Source organism: Oryx dammah, unplaced genomic scaffold (genome assembly GCF_014754425.2).
Source record: "Oryx dammah isolate SB20612 unplaced genomic scaffold, SCBI_Odam_1.1 HiC_scaffold_10, whole genome shotgun sequence".
Taxonomy (NCBI): Eukaryota; Metazoa; Chordata; class Mammalia; order Artiodactyla; family Bovidae; genus Oryx; species Oryx dammah.
This window is the reverse complement of record NW_024070194.1, coordinates 2,334,477-2,355,912: the sequence shown is the minus strand read 5'-3', so window position 1 is coordinate 2,355,912 and position 21,436 is coordinate 2,334,477. Positions and strand designations below refer to the sequence as shown.

Here is a 21,436-nt window from a genome sequence, read left to right as displayed (position 1 = left end):
AACCTCTGCCAGCCCCTGCTACCCTGTCACTAGAAAGCTGACCTGATGAGGGCTGTACCAGAGCCTGCTGGCTTCACCATCATGCCCCCAGGTTCTAGGACAGCCCATCTCGCCTCGCACAGCACACTTGCTCGAGACAATATTTGTGAAAAGAACCAGTGAGTGCATGAACCAGGCCTCAGTGATACCTCAACATGTCATGTATGGATGCCCACCTGGTAGCCAGACAGGAAGTGAAGAAACGCCCCAGTCCTCCCAGCAACCCCACACTCCACTCAACACAGTGGGCCCGAGATTCAAACCTGAGCTGTGACATGGGAAAGGGGCACGCCTGCTTCCGGCATGAGGCTTGGCAAACAGCAGGCCCTTTAGAGTGGGCAATTTATACCCTTGTTGATGGGGCTTTGTGTGATAACGTGCCATAACTGGCTTCCCCCTTTGCCTAAGGTCTTTCTTTCATTTTTGGCTGAAGATGGTACTTAAGGTGATAGCTTGGACATTACTTTGACAACAAAGGTCCGTCTAGACGAGACTATGGTTTTTCCAGTAGTCATATATGGATGTGAGAGATAGACTATAAAGAAAGCTGAGCCCCGAAGAACTGATGCTTTTGAACTATGGTGTTGGAGAAGACTCTTGAGAGTCCCTTGGACTGCAAGGAGATCCAACCAGTCCATCCTAAAGGAGATCAGTCCTGGGTGTTCATTGGAAGGACTAATGTTGAAGCTGAAACTCCAGTACTTTGGCCACCTGATGCGAAGAGTTGACTCATCTGAAAAGACCCTGATGCCGGGGACGATTGAGGGCAGGGAGAGAAGGGGATGACAGAGGATGAGATGGTTGGATGGTGTCACTGACTCAACGGGCATGAGTTTGAGTAAACTCCAGGAGTTGGTGATGGACAGGGAGGCCTGGCGTGCTGCAGTCCATGGGGTTGCAAAGAGTTGGACATGACTGAGCGACTGAATTGAACTGGGCCATTTCAGGGAATGACTCACTTTTCCTGGTTGCTGCTGCTGCTAAGTCGCTTCAGTCGTGTCTGACCCTGTGCAACCCCATTAGGTCCCATATATTCAGGAGGTATGGTAGTGGTGCTTTGGTCGCTAAGTCATGTCTGAATCTTGCAACAGCCCCACGGATTGTAGCCAGCCAGGCCCCTCTGTCCATGGAATTTTCCAGGCAAGAATACTAGAGTGGCTTCATTTCCTTCTTCATCAGGCAGTAAGCATGCTATTAAAATTCTGTTTAAAAAAGAAGCAGCAGCTGATGGTTTGGTCACTACAGCGGTCACTGGGCCCAGGCTCTGAGTCTGAGCAGTATGGGTCTCTGGGCTTCCTGGACCAGCCGGAGGCCTAGGAGCTGCAGGCTGAGGACAGAAGAGACACTTTGCCACCAACGCAAACGTGACAGCAGAGACAGTTGAAATAGGAGCTGGGGCCTCACTAGCCCCCTAGGTTATCCGGGCCCCTGGGTCTGTTTCCCAGACTCCAGAACTAAGCTCCTCCCGCCAAGGGAAGTGGGAGGAGTCTGGGAGCACAAAGAATCCAGAGGGTAAAAGCAGGCGGCACCGGCCCGGCCCCTCCGCCGCCGGGCCTCCTGACTGCTTCTTGTCCTCGGTCCCTGCGGCCCCGGGGACCGCTCCCTGCCTCGGCCCCGGGAAACCAGGCCTGGCCCAGCTGCCCGGAGATCCTGAGCCTTCCAGCGCTTTCTCTCCAGCCAAGCCCCGGGCCGGGGCGCGCTCTGCACCGCGGTAAACCCCTTCCCCTCTGGCCCTCCGGGAGGGACAGCCCACCTGCCCTGCAGTCACCGCTGGACAGCCCTTCTGCCCTCGAGGGGACCAACGCTGCCCTCCCGGCCGCCTGTCCCCGCCGCCCGCCCAGCCCCGGGCCCTCGCCCTGTGAGAGCCCGGAGGCTGAATCCACACAGCCAACCACGTGGTGGGCCCCTCTGTGCCCCTGCACTGACCCGTCCCTGCATCCGGGGGGAGAAGAGGGTCGTGTCCAGGGAGGGATGAAGACGCAAGGATCCAGGTGCTAGACAGCCCCTCGGGGATCAGCAGGCCCGTGAGGGAGACGCAGGCCTGGGCTCAGGTCCCGGACAGCTGTGATGTTTTGCAGAAACCTCAGCTCCCTTCTGCTTCTCCACCTTCTTCTACCTTGACCTTTCATTCCTCCCCGATCTGCAGGTACTAGACTGAGGGATAATACAGGATGATACAGTGAGTTTCCCTGGTGGCTCCGAGGTAAAGAATCAGCCTGCCAATGCAAGAGACTTGCCCTGGGTCCGGAAGATTCCCTGGAGATGGAAATGGGAACCCACTCCACTTTCTTGCCTGGGAGATGCCATGGACAGAGGAGCCTGGTGGGCTACAGTCTGCGGGGGTGTCAAAAGAGTTGGACACGACTGAGTGAGCAACAGCAATAACATACCAATAATATAACACGGCAATATATGGTGAACAGCCGACCCTTGAACAGCCCAGGGCTTCAGGGCACTGGCTGCCTCTATTCGAGGTTCTACCCATTTGTGGCTTCAAGCAACCACAGACCACGTCGTCCTGTCACATTCACTGTTGAAAAAGAATGGGTGTAAATGGACCCACGCAGTTCAAATCTGTGTTGTTCAAGGGTCAACAGTATATTGTATTAATCAGTATATGATCTCTAACATAGTTTATATAAGGTACACAAATACATAACCATTATTGAACACTTACTTTGTATAGGGTACTTGACAGAAATTACCTTCTCTTAGCCTTTACTATTGCCCTAAAATAAGCATTCTCAACAGGGTGACATCACTCCCAACTGGGGAAACCATCAGCTCTTGAGCGGTGAGCAGTCGTAGGCTGTTACAGTGCTTTGTGGTCCTCCGCAAAGTACAAAAACAGATGTGCTCTGGGTCTGTGGCATTAAAGTTTCAACACTTTAATGGATGGAGGCGATGGGGAGGGGCACGTCTAAAAACGTTGCTCAAAGAGGCAGCTCTTTTTTCAAGGTTGAGTCACACTGCCCTAAAAGGGAAGGTCCTCATGAACGTGATGCCAGCTCAGAGAGGTGAGTTAACCTGCCCATGGGCACATGGCTCCTGACCTGTGCAGCAAGAACGCAAGCCCAGGTCTACTCACAGAAGCCAGGCCCTGAGTGACGTCTGAGCGCTGTCTCCAAACACTAAGTTCCAGGTAGCACCAGGAAGGTGCTGCAAATCCCGCTACTCAGTGAAGTGTGGTCCTTGAACCGGCTGCAGCAGCATCACCCGGGAGCTTGTTTAAAATGCAGGAACACAGATTCCCAGGCCCTGCCCCAGACCTGCCTGCTGAGAACCCACAGCTCACCCGGAGGACAGCCTGCACATCCAGAAGCCAAGGGAGCCGGGCTTTGCGCACGGCAGCTGAGCGGCCCCCACGCACCTCGATCAGCAGAGAGAGGAAAACGTGCACGCGTTGTTCCCGCAGGCTCGGTCCCCAGCCGCAGTCGGGAGCTCCCTTGTCAGACTGATTATACTTAAGGGTGTTCTCCGACTTGCTGTATTCCCCAGAAAAGAAAGAAAAATGAAGTTCTCTTTCAGGTTTGCAGGGTGGATAATGTCAAATATTTACAGAGCAAACATCATTCTAGAGGCATGCCATTCTCTTCCCTCTGATTAGGGGGCTGTCAGTCATGCCCCAGGGAGAGGGCCCGTCTGCTTGTCTCGGGAGAAGCCACCTGTCATCGCGGCTGAATTCTGCGTGCCTGTTGAGTGGGGGGGCTGCAGGGAGAGGGTTCTGAACATGGGTCGTGGAAGCGGGGGGCTCCAGCACCGTAAAGACCCATCTTTGTGGGATGGGGCGGCTTGAGCCTGGTCCAGTGAAGCAGCTGACGGCAGACTGGAGACAGGCCTTCAGCACACAGGAGACCGGCACACTCGCAGAGCAGGGGTTTTAAACATGCATCTGACCGCCTGCAGAGCTCGATAAAACATAGATGGCTGCCTGCCTGGGCTCAAAAATCTGGGGAGGGGGCCCTGAGAAGGTGCATGTCTTCCCAACTCCTACGTGATGCTTCTGTCCTAAGGACCACACTTGGAAAAGCACGGCCAAAAAACAAAAAACAAAACAAACACATAAAATAAGTAAAGGGCTTCCCTGGTGGCTCCGTGGTAACAAATCCACCTGCCAGCGCAGGAGACCGGGTTCGATCCCTGGTCCTGGAAGACCCCACGCACCGTGGGGCAACTAAGCCCTGAGCCGCAACCACAGAGCCCGTGCTCTGGACCCCGGGAGCCGCCAGGAACGCCGCTGCCTGAGAAGCCTGCACACTGCGGCCGGAGAGCAGCCGAGGTCGCCGCAATGTGGCGAAGACCCAGCACGGCCACAGGCAAATAATAAATAATTTTTTTAAGGGATATTATTTTTTTAAAACAAGTTCAAGTGTAGCAGGGTCCACTTCCAGGTAAAATCTGTGGCTGCAGGCAGGATTAGCTCCAGTGGGGCTGAGGACTTCAGTTCTTCACTGGTTGTTGGCGGGAGGCCTCAGTCAGCTCACTGCCACACGGGACTCTCTTCACCTGGTCCACGTGCGGCAGCTATGCCATCACAGGAAGCAAGCAAAGAAGACATGGCAAGGAGACAGAAGCCAGACTGCTTTGTGTCCTAATCACCAGTGTCGTGCCCCCTCATCTTGCCTCACTCTATCCTTCAGAAGCAAGCCATCCGCTCCAGCCAAGCTCACAGGGAAGGGATCACACAAGGTCATGAACACCACGGAGTGGGTATCGGTGGGGTCATCTCAGAGGCTGCCTGCCACCCTCTCCCAGGCTGTGCAGGCTTTCGGCTTTTTCTCCCATCCAGGAGAGACTAAACTCACTTCTGAGCCCTGGGCCCCCAGGCCCCCAGGTGGTGGTTGGCCAGCTATCCCACACCATCTCAGAAGAGCCATTTTTGTTTCCTGCATCATCAAATTATAAAGGATAGGCCCCGGTGGCTCAGTGGCTAAGAACCCGTCTGCCAATGCAGGAGACACGGGTTCGATCCCTGGGCCGGGAAGATCCGACTTGCCGTGGAGCAACTAAGCCCATGAGCCACAACTCCTGAAGCGTGAGCGCCCCAGAGCCTGCGCTCCACAGCAGGAGACGCCCCGCGACGAGAAGCCTTGCGTCACACAGCACGAGCAAGACCCAGCACAGTCAAAGGTAAAATACATACATATAAATGAGTTTTTAAAAGGGCACACCCAACCTTTACAAAGCGATCAAACATATTAAAAAAAATTCTAATGGATAAAGAGTAGGAAATGATTTTTCCATCGTTTGGAAAAAATAATGAATTATAAACCTTGAGCCCAACTATTTTTTAAAGATTTTTTGGTGTGGGCCATTTTTAAAGTCTTTATTGGATTTGTTACAATATAGCTTCTGCTTTATGTTTTGGTTGGCCATTTTGGTTTTGTTTTTTTGTGTTTTTTTTCGCTGAGCGACATATGAGATCTTACTCCCTGAGCAGGGATGGAACCTGCGCCCCCTGCATTGGAAGGCGAGGTCTTGACCACTGGACCAGCAGGGAGGTCCCTGAATCCAACTAAATCGTAAACCCAACAATCGTAAAACAAATGCCTACCTGCCAAATGGATGGATGATGGATGCATGCATGGATTTGGATCTTTAAGGGACGTGCCCATCGGTCTTAACCCCCTTCATCTGCCTAACAACTTTTAATAGCAAGGTCACGATAACATCGAGTTTCCTATTTCGGTTACATTTCTGGGCTTTTATCTGCTTGAAGTGGGGGGCCACAGCGGAAGTGTGTGTACACATCCTAGTTTGTCCACATTTATTGACTTTCTGAGGTATTCTGAAATTAACCAGGGCTGCTAAGGGACGTTAGTAAATATTTGGTCGTAAAATATCTTCAGAGAACCGTTTTCTGAGCTAACCACACCCAATAAAGTCCTCCGGCATCAAAGACAGCTCTGTCTGGCTGTCAGACAATGAGATCGTTTTATTGAAAAGACTCATGATGTAGTGAACAAAAGCTTAGGAAATAAACTCTAATCCCCAAAGGAACACTCGATACAACTCCACTCACACTAAAATATTCAATTTATGGCTTATATTGAGTCCTATGCCTATAATTTACTGCCCTAACTACAAAGGAGGGTTTTTTTTTTTTTAATACAAACCAATTTCAATATATTTTACTATTTTCTTTGCCTCTGTTAAAGCAGAAATAACAAATTTTGCTGAAAGATTAGGAGACAAATGCAACAGACGTTTCCAGGGATGCATCTTCCAATCACCTGGTTTTCATCAGATTCTGAGTACCCAGGATTGCGTTGGCTCCCTGGGGACCCAATGGGCATTTTTATTTTTCACTGGCTTCCCAGGTGGTTCTGATAAAAACACCAAGGTCAACAGTTCTTAGGAAAACAACAATGTGTTGAAACATTTTAGGAAATATTTTAGGGCACCTACTGTGTGCAAGAATCATTCTAGATGCTGGGGACACAACAGTTAACAAACTAGATAAAAAAAAAAAAAGACTAAGGAGCTGTCTTTTGAGAACAGAGAGAAAGCAAATTAGACATATAAATATAAACACTATAGAGACTGCTCAGAAGTCAGAAAATTCCTCATTAAGAAGGTGCTTTTTTGGCAAAGATCTAAATAAAGTGGTGGGAGGGAGCTATGCACAGGTCTAGAGGGAGAGTAATCAAAATGGATCCGGAGCAGAGGAATTGTCCAGCTTACCTTTTTTAAAGCATCCTTCTGGCTGCTGTATACCAAACTGACTCTAGGAAAGTGAGGGATAAAGAGAATTTAGGCAGATCCAACCGCAGCCAAGCTAGTGAGAGATGGGTGGGGTGGACTGAGGCTCTGAGAAGACTCAGTGGGGTTTGGGTTACAGGTCACAGTCAGAACAATGAGAATTGCTCTCAGATTAGATTTGAGATGTGACATGGAGGTGGGTTCTGAGGATGTTTTCAGGAGGACGTGTCTGAGGAGAGCCTTAGCAAGAAGAATCATGACATGGCCATTTTCCCAACCGAGAAGACAGAGGGAAAATTGTGTTTGCAGGAGGAAGAGGAGGAGTTCGGCCTCTCACATGTCGCGTCTGGGATGCCGCATTGATTATTTGTTGTTGCATAATGAGTTCTCCCCAAACTTAGCATCTTAAAATGACAAGTGTTTATGACCTCACAGTTTCTGTGAGTCGGGAATTCGGGGGCAGCTCCGTGGGGGAGCTCTGGCCCAGGGTCTCTCACGAGGTGGCAGAAGGATGTCAGTCAGGGCTGCTGTCGTTTGAAGGCTGGATGAGGGCTGAGGGAGCCAGTTTCAAGACGGCGCACTCAACGTGGCTCCCGGGAGCCAGAGCTTCCGCTTTCTTAGTGGCCGTCGCGGGAGTCCCCACTTCCTCATCACACAGAACTTCTCTTGGGACTCGTCGAGTGTTCACCCATCGTGGCATCTGGCTGCCCCCAGAATGAACAGCTCAGAAGACTAAGGCAGAAGTCACAATGGCCTCGAAAATCACACAGTGTCATTTCCGTAGCATTCGGTGAGAAGGAAGTCATCAATTCAGCTCACACTCATGGAGACAGAAATCAAGCTTCACTCCCGGAGGACATTGTATCAAAGATTTCATGAGCGTTTTTCTTAAACCCTCATAAATGCCTATTAGATATTCAAGTGGAGCTATTGCACACGCAGCTGGTTATACGAATCTGGAGCTCAGTAGAGAGGTCTTAAATGGAGATATAGTCTGGGAACTGACGGTACAAGGTTATTATAATTATTATTATATTCTTATATTATAGTAGTCGTGAGCACACGCTTTTGTGTTAGATCTGAGTTCAGACTCCAAACCATGCACTCACTAGCTATTTGACCTTGACCGCCATATGCAAACCTCTTGCCATCTCACTCTCCTTCTTCATAAAACGAGAATAAGAATACCCACCCAATCTTCTCCCCAGGGAGCTTTGGTCCATAATGAATTTCACGTTCAAAAACATTAAAGTGAGGTAGGGGGGTTTCCCAAAGAAAATACAAATTGTGGTCCCAGGGTAAAGAGGAAGGAAACCAACAGATACCCCTCCAGACATTTCAAATCGAGCACTTCCAACCGTTTAACAGACGTTTACATGTTGGGATGTAAAACCCTTCTTTGTCCTAAGAAATGGCCAAGAGAGCCTTTGAAGTGATCGGTCTGAGTGGATTGTTATAGTTTTGAACCAAGGAAAGACTGAGTTTCAGGGAAGCAGGGAGGAGAAAGGCAGCGCACTCAGAATCCAGAGAGAGAGCTGCCCTACACCCCTACACGCTACACCCCACACCCCATAGGAAGCAGCAGACGTCTGTGGGGAAGCTTCGGGATTGCACGAGCTCAAAGAATGAGGGTTTCGAGGCGTTTCTGCCCAGATATCAAGGGGCAAGGAGTTCTCCAGCTGCCACCCAAGCTGCCGTTATAGTACTGATCACGATTTTCACGCTGTTTCCATGGCACACCTGGTAGAGATTAGGAAAATTCACGACGGTACTCAGGTCCAGCGGGTGGGAACGGGGCAAGAAAAGTCAGGATGATAACTGACTCCAAGAAAACAGAGAAACCAGGACTTCCCTTGGTGGTCCAGTGGTTAGGACTCTACTTCCAATGCAAGGGGCGTGCTTTCAGTCCCTGGTTGGGGAGGTAAGACCCTGCATACCTCTAGGTATGGCCAAAAAGAAAACCAAGAAACTAGTGGGATAAGAGAAGCATGAATCCCAGTTTTAGAAAAGTTGAGTCAGATCACTGAATTTGTATGCAGAGGCATTCTGAATCACTTTTATAATGATTTTATGAATGCCTTGGTACATTTTAATGATGTTTCAGATTTATAAAAAGGTGTTGGAAAGTAATAATGCAAACACCTTTGTTCCTACCATCCAGCTTCTTTTTAAAGATGCTTTCCATAATTAACGAACTATATAGAATGATAGGAGTCTTTAAACTCTGGCCATGATAAACATAAAAAATGAAACAAACTGTAGGCAGAGTAACAGAAGAAAATTTAAGAATAAAATTACAGTGGCAGCATTTCACGCGCTGACAATGGACTGTGTCTTTAAGTAGCTGGTTTTCTTTAATGAATAAATAATTACATCCATTTTTTTATAATAGACCCCTGTGAACGTCTTGTCTCTCTGATCATATTTCCCTCCTTCTCCCCTAAGAAAACCATGATCCTCAGTTTTATGTCTTCCTTTGATGTTTTATATTTTTACATGTTTCACATATAAACATCCTGTGTTACATATAGTTTTCTGCACTTTCTTAAACTTCATACCGAGGGTGTCAATCTGCACGTATCCTGCCGCTTGCTTTCCCCACGCTCTGTTGCTGTCTGACATGCAGCCTCCGGTTCTGTGGCCCTTGCTCCTTCCTTCCAGGGAAGCGTGGCTCCCCGTTTCAGAGCACAGTCCATTCATTCTGTCTCCTAGTGTCGACCCTTGTGCTGTCTCCAATGTTTGGAAACACAGACGTTTTTGCAGTCAACGCCCCATCCACACATGTGCTTTCCTAGGTATCCACCTAGGAGTGAAATCACTAAGTCTTGGAGTGTGTCTGTGAAAATTCCCTTTGTTCCCATCCCAACTAATTCTTGTTAATAAAAATTAAAATTTTTGACAGTTTTTTTTTCAGTCCTGGAACAAAAATCTCATCAAACTGCTTAGCAGGAAGTCTTCACCTCCGTCTGCCCCAGCCTCACTCACTCCTCTCCTGTGTCCTGAGCACGTGGCTCTTTCTAGAAAACCCCAGCACACACGTCTCTGCTCAGTCTTCTTCCTCTGTGGTTCCTCTGCCCTGTTGGAGCTTGTTGGCCTGCAGTCTGGTGGGAGGAAAAACCTCAGCAAGTGAAGACATATTTCCTCGTCCACAGGGAGCCTACACTTGAGACCAGTTTTGTCCAAGAAAAATATGTGAAACACACACCAACTTTAAAGTCTCTAGATGCCCTGGGACCTCCCTGGCGGTCCAGAGGTTAAGACTCTGCCTTCCAGTGCACGGGAGATGGTTTGATCCCTGGTAGGAGAACTAAGACCCTGCACACTATGAGGCCAAAAATAAACAGGTTTTTGTCTTTTTAAATAAAATAAAATAAAAAATTTCCAGTAGCCCTATTTCAAACAATGAGAAGAACCAGGTGAAAATGAGTTTTATAACATATTTATTGTAGTAGTATTATTACTTAATAATATAGTGTAAATGCATGCGTGTTAAATCACTTTAGTCACGTCCAATTCTTTGTGACCCCATGGACTGCAGCCCACCAGGCTCCTCTGTCTGTGAGATTCTCTACGCAACAGTACTGGAGTGGGTTGCCATGCCCTTCTCCAGGGGATCTTCCCACCCCAGGGATCGAACCTGCATCTCTTAACTCTCCTACATTGGCCGGCAGATTCCTTACCACAAGCTACAACTAGGAAACACCATAGAGTACATGTAACTATATTAGTAAAGTAATAATATAAAAATAATGTGTTATTGTCATTTCAGCACATAATAAATAAAAAATTGTCAAATATGTTTTTCAGATTTTTTAAAAAATAAATCTTCAAAATCTGGCGCGCGTTTTACACTCGCAGCGTGTCTCAGTTTAGCAGAGTCACACTTAGATGCTCAGTGGCCACACGTGACTGGTGACCACAGGAGGACACAGAGCTGCCCAGACTCCGTCTCTCAAAGTGTGGTCCTGGGATCCTGTGCTGCTGCTGCTAAGTCGTGTCCGAGTCTATGCGACCCTATGGACAGCAGCCCACCAGGCTCCTCTGTCCATGGGAGTCTCTAGGCAAGAATGCTGGAGTGGGTTGCCATTTCCTTCTCCATGGAATCCTGTAGGAAAGCTCAGGCCACCCCCTGGAGCTGCTGAATTTGAATCTGTGTTTCCACAAGATTCAGTTCAGTCACTCAGTCGTGTCTGACTCTTTGCGACCCCATGAACCGCAGCACACCAGGCCTCCCTGTCCATCACCAACTCCTGGAGTCCAAACTCAATGTCCATTGAGTCGATGATGCCATCCAGCCATCTCATCCTCTGTCGTCCCTTCTCCTCCTGCCCCCAATCCCTTCCAGCATCAGGGTCTTTTCCAATGAGTCAACTCTTCATATCAGGTGGCCAAAGTATTGGAGTTTCAGCTTCAACATCAGCTTTCCAATGAACATCTAGGACTGATCTCCTTTAGGATGGACTGGTTGGATCTCCTTGCAGTCCAAGGGACTCTCAAGAGTCTTCTCCAACACCACAGTTCAAAAGCATCAATTCTTCGGCACTCAGCCTTCTTCACAGTCCAACTCTCACATCCATACATGACTACTGGAAAAACCATAGCCTTGACTAGATAGACCTTTGTTGGCAAAGTAATGTCTCTGCTTTTTAATACGCTGTCTAAGTTGGTCATAACTTTCCTTCCAAGGAGTAAGCGTCTTTTAATTTCATGGCTGCAGTCACCATCTGCAGTGATTTTGAAGCCCCAAAAAATAAAGTCTGACACTGTTTCCCCATCTATTTCCCATGAAGTGATGGGACCAGATGCCATGATCTTAGTTTTCTGAATGTTGAGCTTTAAGCCAACTTTTTCACTCTCCTCTTTCACTTTCATCAAGAGGCTCTTTAGTTCCTCTTCACTTTCTGCCATAAGGGTGGTGTCATCTGCATATCTGCGGTGATTGATATTTCTCCCTGCAATCTTGATTCCAGCTTGTGCTTCCTCCAGCCCAGCGTTTCTCATGATGCACTCTGCATAGAAGTTGGACATGACTGAGAGACTTCCACAAGATTAGCAGGTGGTTTGTGTGCACACCAGGGCCTGAGAAGCCGCTCTGGGATTCCTCAGGGCCCTAAAGATCTCTAGGGTCTCCGTGGCATTCTCGGACACTCCTCCACTCATCAAACATTTGTTTTGTCAGGCTCTGTGCCAAGCCCCGGCTGGGTCATGAGGGTGAACTGAAGAGCGGTCCCCCATGGTTCACGCCTTCATGGAGACTCCTCTTTGTTGAAAATGATAGAAAAACCCATCTCAAACAGGAGGAGGGGATGACAGAGGATGAGATGGTCGGACGGCATCACCGACCCAATGCACATGGGTTTGAGCAAGCTCAGAGAGTTGGTGAGGGACAGGGAGGCCTGGCGCGCTGCGGTCCACGGGGTCACAAAGAGTCGGACACGACTGAGCGACTGAACAACAACCTGGCTCCAGCAAAAATGCAAATGACTGGGTTCTAATCACAAACACAGGGTCTGGCTTTAGCCGGCTGCTCCTGGGCGAGTCTCCGCCTCTCCCTGCTCCTCAGACCCTCAAGCTCTGAAAACAAGCAGAGTGACCGTTCGTGATCAGCCCAGCACCCGTCATCCTGTCTTTTCCAGCCACAGAACCCTGATGACTTGGAGAAATCTGAGATTAACCCCAGGTGTTCAGGGCACAGCACTCCTGGACCATTGTTCCCATGATGTCACGCGCTTGTCCCCAAACCAGCGACGGTGGCCAGCAGGACACGAGGTTCCGGTCGCCAAACCCTGCGTCCCAGACTCCTGCCTGGATCAGAGGTGGAGTGGATTCTGTCCAATGGAGGTAGCACCTACTGGGCGCCAGGCAGCACGATTCACACACATTCACCATCAGGTAAAACAGTTCATATGCTGCAAACGACAGACTAAGTCCAGGCTACTGACATGAACAACCTCCTCTCCATAATCTTAAGAGTGAAAAATAAGCAAATTACCGAAAAAAATACAAGGAGAACAAGGCTGTCTGCATTTTTAAAAATCTTCCACGTCCACGTTACGCACGGGAAACCCCATGAAGAATGCTCATCAAAGTGCTGGTGGGGATTATCTCCGAGGAGGGGAGTGAGGTGGGGAGGGCAGAGAACTCAGCAGTGACTAGGATTTTTCTGCATTATTCAAATAGCTTACAAGACTATGCATGTTTGCTTGGGAAATTTTTGCAGAGCACTGGGATTAGATAAAACTCGGTAAAAAAGGAAGACCACCATGCAGTGATTTATAATCTGCCTGACAGCTCATCTCACTCGGAAAAAAAAAAAAAAAAGCACATTTTGCACACCTGTAAAAAACTGCATTTGGGGGGTTTCAGTGGACACTGTCTATGAGACTGGGTGACGCCTGGTTTAATGGACCTGTGATGGAGAGACAGTTTATGGTGGATGAACCTGCCAATAGGTCCTTGCTGCGTCTCCCTGGAGATGTGGGGTCTGATTCTACCCTGCCTGGAATCTGAGAAGCCTCAGTGATTTCTGTGACCAGTAGGAGGCAATGGAAGCGGTGCCTGGGCTTCCGAGGCTGCTCTTATGAAGCCTGGCTTGCAGCTCGGCCGTGGACACTGGTTTTGGGCGAATCCAGCCTCCAATAAGGCCTCCGGCTCCGACATCGCCCAGAGGCAGAGGCTGCGTGGAGCAGACAGTGTTGGGGGTGCACCTTGCAGACGCTGAGGGAAGCCGTTTCACCTCCAGACCACCCATCCTTCAAGAGACCGCGTTCAGCCCCACAAGGAAGACTGCCGGTGAGCCTGGCCCAAATCCTGGCCCTCAAAATCAAGAGACATCGCACTGCTTGTGGCATTAAGCCACTACGTTTGGGGGTGTTTGTTACTTGGCAAAAACAGAAAGGGGATGCTCTCCTATGATCTGGGGTGAAAGTGGAGACCCCACCTACCCAGGGACCCCGCGAAGGGATCCCCTTTCAGACCTGACATCTTAAGGTGAGGCCTAACTTTCCACTGAGAAAAATCCTTCCTCCTCTCTCCCTCCCTCCCTTCTTTCCTTCCTTCTTCCTCTCCTGTTTCCTTCCCAAACATTAACTGATCACCTACTAAATAAAGCCAGACTCTGGGGAAACAAGAGTTTGGTTTAGATCGGATCCCCATTCTTAAGGGACCATTTCAGTCTGAAATGGATAAACATGCAAATAAATAGTGACAATACATTTCAAAACCATAGTAACCACAATGTTCCTGCTTAACATTAATTGGCTTTATATGGATGAACCTATTTAATCCCCTAAGATGGTTCTGGGTCCCATTATTATTTCCATTCATCCCATGAGAAGACTGAGACCCACAGACATGAAGAAGCATGTCCAAAATCACGCGATGAGGAGTCGCAGAGTCCAGAAGTGAAGCCAGGCTGCCTGGCTCCGAACCAGCATTGCTGGCAGAAAGGACAGGCTGTGGGGCCCTGGGGGGTGGGGAGGGAGACCCTGCAGGAGGTAACAGGCACACCGCTGGTCCAGGTGTTGTTCACTGATTAGGACTGAAGGGGCAGAGGAGGTAGGAAACAGCAGGTGGAGATGCTGGTGGAAGGTTACTCTGAGGAGTCAGCTGCTGGTGGCATTCCTGCGAGACCCTTCCACATGCCTCATGGAAGCACCTGAGGTTTGGGGTAAGAGAGAGAGGTCAAAGATGGAGCGAGACTTGGTGGGGAAATTGAGTTCACTTTGGTGAAATACACTGGAAATCCACAGGTGCCTTCCAGTGATGGTGGTGGTTTAGCCGGTTGCTCAGTCGTGTCTGACCCTTTGAACCCCCGTGGGCTGTAGCCCACCGGGCTCCTCTGTCCATGGGATTCTCCAGGCAAGAATCCTGGAGTGGGTAGCCCATCCCTTCTCCAAGAGATCTTCCCGACCTAGAAATCGAACTGGGGTCTCCTGAATTGCAGGCGGATTCTTTACCAGCTGAGCCACCAGGGGAGCCCGCCCCTGCCCCTAACCACGCCTCCACTCACAGGTGCCAGGCCCACTCACACCTGAGTCACTTGACCGGATATGATGGCCTCGGTGCTTGTCACCGCTGCTCTAATCCCACCCCTCCATTCCCCCAGGGACATTCAGAGAGGCTGGGTGGCCCAGCCAAGTTACACGGCAAGTTCCCATGTAGCTGGGACCAGACCCCAGACCTCTGAGCTTCCAGCTTGCTTGTTGTCACTAATATATTTATAAATGTGGGACTTCCAGCCTCCAGGACTGTGGGAAAATAATGTTTGTTGTCTAAGCCCCTTGGATCTATGGTGTTTTTGTTATAGCAGCCTGAACAGGCTAAGACAGTCCCTGCCTTGGCATGCTGGAGAGATAAGCCTCCTCTCTACCTTCAGAATTTCTTGCAAAAAATGAAACAAAATTTTTTAAAGTGTTCCTGCTTAAACAGACTCCAGAAATGACTAAATAGAGATTCTTTCTCTTCCATCATAAGAAAATTTATAGGTTATATTTCCATGTATATTAGATTAAATCATATGCCTTTTATTGTGACATTTAAAAATCTCTGTTCTGCATCATTTCACAAAGGAGTTAAAACAGAAACTTGGACATATTTTATGGAAATAATTATTTAACTCAGACTCTGCTTTGTTAACATTCAGAGAGTTTCCATGAGAATTATACTTTTAGGGGAACTCACAGGCTATCTAAAGAGATGCTAGATATATCTGAAGGAAAGAAAAAGTAATTTGGAAATCTACATGCACCCCAACGTTCATAGCAGGGTTATTTACAATTGCCAAGATTGGGAAGCAACCCACGTGTCCATTAGCAGATGAATGGATAAAGATATATGTGTACATACAATGGAATACTACTCAGCCGTAAAAAAGAGGGAGATTTTTGCCATTTGCAACAATGTAGATGGACCTGGAGGGTGTCATACTTAGTAAAATGAGTCCAATGACAAATATGTTATGTGTGCTATCATTTACAAAACATGTGGAATCTAAAAAATAAAACAAACAAATGACTATAACAAAACAGAAGCAGACTCCCAGATACAGGAACCAACTAGTGGCTGCCAGTGGGAAGAGAGAAGGGATTCCAAAGGGGAGAGGCAAGGTGGAGAGAAGGGGCTAAGAGATGCGAACCAGTATGTATGAAATAAATAAGCTACGAGAATATACCGTACACCACAGGGAATATAGCTGGTATTTCACAATAACTATAGAGTATAATTTATAAAAATGTCAAATCACTATGCTGTACACCTGAACTGATATAATATGATAAGCAAACTGTACATCAATAAAAATTAATTAATACTAATTAAAGAGCTGCAAGCTCAGGATTAATAAACCTTTCTGTGAAGAGCCAGATAGTAAATGTTTTGCTGGGGGCAGGGGAGGGGAGCTGGGCGTGGAGTTGATGGGGTTAAGGCACACCCGTGTTGCCACTGCTCAGCTCTGCTGCTGTAACACAAAAGCTACAGACAGCATGTAAACAAAGGAGAGTACTGTGTTCTCAGGGAACTTTCTTGCATCTACACGAGAAGACGGATGTTAGTGGAACCTACTGTGTCATCATCTTACAATATATGCAAATCTAAGCATCACGCTGTAGCCCTTAAACTTATACAGTGACGTGTGTCAATTATTTCTCAACAAAACTAGGGAAAAACTTAATAAACAGTCTAAGCTTTGAGCCAATAATCTCATTCTGAAAAATCTTCAGAAGTAAATCTGAAATATGAAAAAAAAAGTCTAACACACACAGATGTCCTCCTGTAGACGATGAGCGCCGGGAGCAGCTGAGAGTGCCGTAGGCCTGTGTCCCCCAGAACTCACGCGCGGCAATCCCGACGCCCGGAGTGGTGATCTGAGAAGGCGGGGGCCTTGGGAGGTGGTCTGTCCCGTGGGTGGGGCCTTCCCGAGCGGGAGGGCACCTAATCAAGGAGACCCTAGGCCCTTCCACCGTATGGGAACCCAGTGAGAAGTTTGCCACCCAGGAGAGCACCCTCACCCCGCCACGCTGACCCTGGGTCCCAGGCCTCCGACTCCAGAACCAGGGGAAATAAAGCTCTCGTTTCACCCAGGCTGCAGGGCTTCATCACATCAGCACACAGGGGAGGGCAGGGCACACGGCGAGGCTGGCACCAACACACGCACACCGCCGTGAGGAGACAGGCGCTGTTGTGTTAGCCGCTCAGTCACGGCCAGCCCTTTGCCACCCCGTGGACGGCAGCCCGCCGGGCTCCTCCGTCCATGGGATTCTCCAGGCAAGAGCACTGGCGTGGGTTGCCATTGCCTCCTCCAGGCGATCTCCCCAGCCCAGGGATCGAACCCGAATCTCCCGCCCGGCAGGCGGATTCTCTACCATCTTGGGAGCCGTAAAACGGGCAACTAGTGGGAAGCTGCTCTGTAACGCAGGGAGCTCAGCTCGGTGCTCCTCACGGCCTAGAGGGCTGGGCTGCGGGAGGCGGGGAGGTCCAAGCGCAGGGGACTGATTGGCTGATTCACGTTGTCCAGCAGAAAGCAACACAGCACTGTGAAGCCATTATCCTCCAACTAGAAATAAATTTAAAAAACAGAACCCTTTAAAAAGAATACTGAAGACGGCCACGCTCACACGTTAGCTGCCTCGAGAACGGGAACGTTTGGATGGTCTCCCTTTCTGATGGCCTGCTGGGGTGGTGGTTGCTTTTAATTTAATTAGGAAACCCTCATCTTTTCTTTAACAGCAAAGCGGTGTGGCCCAGTGGTTGGGTGGGGTGGGGTGGGTCTCACCCCGCTGTCTGGTGAGACCTCATCAAGGTCTGGTTTCCTTTCCCGTAAAACAGGAACGATATCAAGTTCCTCTCTCAAAGGGGAGGCCTGAGAATTACATGAGTCAGGGCGTAGAAAAAAATGAAAATATGGAATCGCCGTGTTGTACACCCGAAACTGATATTATACTGTAGCTCAGCCATACTGTAATTTAAAAAGAAAGAAAGAAAAGGAACATGCTGTTACAAGTGCTCAGGAAAGGCCAACTCTCCTGTCTGGTGGAAACGGGAAGGCACTTCGGGAAATACAGGTGAGTTACTTGCTCTTCGGATCTTGATTTCCTTAACAAGTTCCTGCCAAACCAAAAGGATCACACCTTCAGAATACTGCCTCCTGGAATCTTAATGCAGTTTGCACGCACTTCATGCTCCGTCGCCTCAGACTCTTGCGACCCCACGGACTGTAGCCCCCCAGGCTCCTCTGTCCGTGGGGTTCTCCAGGCAGGAATACTGGAGTGGAATGCCATGCTCTCCACCAGGGGGTCTTCCCCACCCGGGGATCGAACCCAGGTCTCCTGTGGCGCCTGCATTGCAGGCCGGGTCTTTACCGCCGAGCTACTGAGGAAGCCGATGAAATTTTCATAAATTTGTTTTTTATGAAAGCTTTTTTTTTTGTCAGTTTAAGCAATTACCCTTTAGTTTTCAATCACACTGTTCTATCTTTCTCTGTCTTTTATGAAGGTGATACTAAAAGCCAACTGTATATTTTTTTTAATTCCCTTAACCGGCAAGATCAAAGTTTGATATCCACCCATAGGGTGGATATGATGACACCAGCTTTCTTCAATCTTACTGATTACTGAGATTCCCAACATCTGAGCACCCTGCCCCCACCCGACGGGTCTCCCGGGATGGCTGCCGTCAGCTGCTAGTCCTTCCCCCGGCTGCCCCCTGGTAGAAGGTTCTTTTCGGCGACGGCGGCCTGTCTTTGGGTCCCGTCTGTCCGTCTGCGGCCATCAGCGCGGGGCCGCGTTGGGGCGGACGTTTGGGAGCGTGTGCTGTGCGCCCTTCCCCTTCCGTGGAAGAGGTGAGAGTCCTCGCCGTGCTTTTCCGGGCGGCTGGCTGGTCTGCCCCCTTTGCTGCCCCAGCGCTCTCCAGTGCTGATTGAGTCCCTAACGTCGGCCTGGAAACCCGGCCGCCCGCGCCGCGCCGGGAGACTGCGGCCTTTGTTCCCCGCCAGTCGTTATTCTGGGAGAAGCCTGCCGCCCTGTGGACCGAAGCTGCATTACCCTCGCCTGGAAGAAATTTCCTGGAGCCACCGCTTAAGGAAGAACGGGCTTTCCTGAACGAAGCTCAAGTTCTCTCTACGGGGTCCGGGTTCCGAGGGCCCCAGAGCGCTGCAGAGAAAGCAGTGCAGGGGCGTATAGCCTGCTCTATGGTGTGGGTGCGAGGTAGGCTCCAAGGCTAAGAGGACACCCCCTCCCAGGCTGTTTTCAGTACAGTGGGCCTGCAGGCCCCACACCTGGGAAGACGGAGGTGCAAAGCTAAATACAGCTTGTGCCCCCTGGCATGAATAAGAGGCCAACAATCAGTGATGAAAGGGGCCAAATCCGAGCATCAGAAGACCACCCAGTGTACCTGATGCATGATCTCTGTAGTTCTGAGAAGCAAAAGAATAATTTAAAATAAGGGATGTGAAGGTGGTGTGTGTGTGTGTAGGTGACTGGATAATTATGGGGCTTATTGGTGGGTGAGAGTTGGTTGTGGGTGTGCTTGTATGAAAGGCTGATCAGTTCTGAGCAATGATGAAAAGATTTTACTGCGGAACTTTATATAACTATGAAGGTTTCTACACTTGATCTGAGCTCAGAATTAAAAAAAAGAGAGATCAACATTCACTACAATCAGTTCTTGTAAAGAATGATGTACCCAGAATATATATTACATGTAAACAATTTTTCAAATCTTATAACTAATAAAGTACTAGTTCACAGCTAGCACAATAGAAGTCTGCTTCAGGGACTATTACTCATTCTCTCTCTCTCTCTCTCTCTCTCTCTATATATATATATATATATATATATATATATATATATATATACAGTGGTTCAGTTGTGTGCAACTCTTTGCGACCCCAGCACGCCAGACCTCCCTGTCCATCACCAACTCCCAGAGTTTACTCAAACTCCTGTCCATCGAGTCAGTGATGCCATCCAACCATCTCTTCCTCTGTTGTCCCCTTCTCCTCCCACCTTCAATCTTTCCCAGCATCAGGGTCTTTTCTAATGAGTCAGTTCGTCACAACAGGTGGCCAAAGTAGTGGAGTTTCAGCTTCAGCATCAATCCTTCCAATCAATATTCAGAACTGACTTCCTTTAGGATATATATATATATATATATATATATGTTTTTGCTTTTTTTTCCACTGGAGGTCTAATGGTTGGGACTCCAGGCTCCCAATGCAGGGGTTCAAAGCCTGGTCTGGGAACTAAGATCCCGCATGCCACTAGGTGCAGCCAAAAAGTTTAAAAAAAAAAAAATCTGGCTTGTGGGATCTTAGTTCCCCCTGGAGGGGTTGAACTCCTGGGCCACCGCAATGAAAGTGTCAAGTCCTAACCACTGGACCACCAGGGAATTCCCTTAAAAATATATTTATCATCTCCTATTTATCACTGTTCCAAGCCCTTGCGACTCAACCATAAAGTTCAATTACTATAATTTAGACCTAAAGTCTGGGGGAAAGTAGCACAATAAAAATGGGTTTCCCTTCTGAAAAACAAAAGAAAAAATAAGTGTGAGAGATAGTGACTGCCATGACTAAACAATTCCACTTGCTCTTACGTACACACTCAAAGGAACTGGAAACAGACATTCAAACAGAAACACATACACGGAAGTTCCTGGCAACACCATTCACAACAGCCGAAGGGGGGAAACACCCCAGACACCTATCAAAGGATGGGAGATAAGCGAGTGTGCTCTCTCCTTTCAATGGAATATTAGTCAGCTGTAAATAGGAAGGAAGCACTGATTCCTGCTGCCACATGGATAAACCAAAACGTGATGCTGAGACTTCCCTGGTGGTCCAGCGGCTAAGACTCCACGCTCCCAATGCAGAGGGCCCAGGTTCAATCCCTGATCAGGGGACTTGATCCCACATGCTGCCACTAAGACTCGGTGCAGTCAAATAAAGAAAATAATTACTTTTTTATAATAAAACTTTTTTTAAAAAAGGTAATGCTGAGTGAAAGAAGCCAGAGAAGAAGGTCTCATATCGTATGATTCCACTTGTATGAAATATCCAGAAGAGGAAAATGCATAGAGACATTTGTATAGTTCTTACTACTGATTTTCAGCATTTAGGATCAAGCTAAATAAGGATGGAGGACTTCCAGGTGGCTCAGTGGTAAAACTCTGCCTGCCAACGCAGAAGACACAGGTTTGACCCCTGGGTCAGGAAAAGTCCCTGAAGTAGGAAATGGCAACCCATTCCAGGATTCTTGCCTGAAGAATCCCATGGACAGAGGAGCCTGGTGGGCTACAGTCTGTGGGGTCACAAAGAGACACGACTGAGTGACTCAGCAACAAGTAAGGATGGACAACGTGCTCACGGTTCCAGAGCCCAGACTAAGTGTCGCCAGTTTTGAACATGGAGTGGAAGCCATGCGAATGGCATAAAGTGAGAAGCGGGAGGGAGGGAGGGGGTGAGACAGAGGGGGGAGCAGCACCTCGTCACCATCATGTCCCAAAGAGGGAGGCGAGAAAGGCCACGCGCGAGGAAATAGAAATGAGACACCGTCACTGCTCAGGCTTCTGAAGGTCCAAGCAGACAGAGCCGCTGTTCTCAACAGAAGCAGGACCCTTGGAGAGGCTTTCCTCACATAACCGGCAGACCCTCCACCTCAGGGGGGATCTGGGGGCAGGAATGCTCGCATTCCATCCCGCA

The 21,436-nt window shown here is 48.8% G+C and overlaps 2 non-coding genes across 2 annotated transcripts; both read left to right on the top strand.

Annotated features, from left to right (window-relative positions):
- Nucleotides 1–19,076: 19,076 nt before the first annotated feature.
- LOC120869601 lies at nt 19,077–19,156 on the top strand. The gene has a single exon (XR_005722572.1). It is a non-coding gene; the product is annotated as a small nucleolar RNA U2-19 (small nucleolar RNA).
- A 131-nt stretch (nt 19,157–19,287) lies between these two features.
- On the top strand, nt 19,288–19,359 carry LOC120869600. The gene has a single exon (XR_005722571.1). It is a non-coding gene; the product is annotated as a small nucleolar RNA U2-30 (small nucleolar RNA).
- The last annotated feature ends 2,077 nt before the right edge of the window (nt 19,360–21,436 follow it).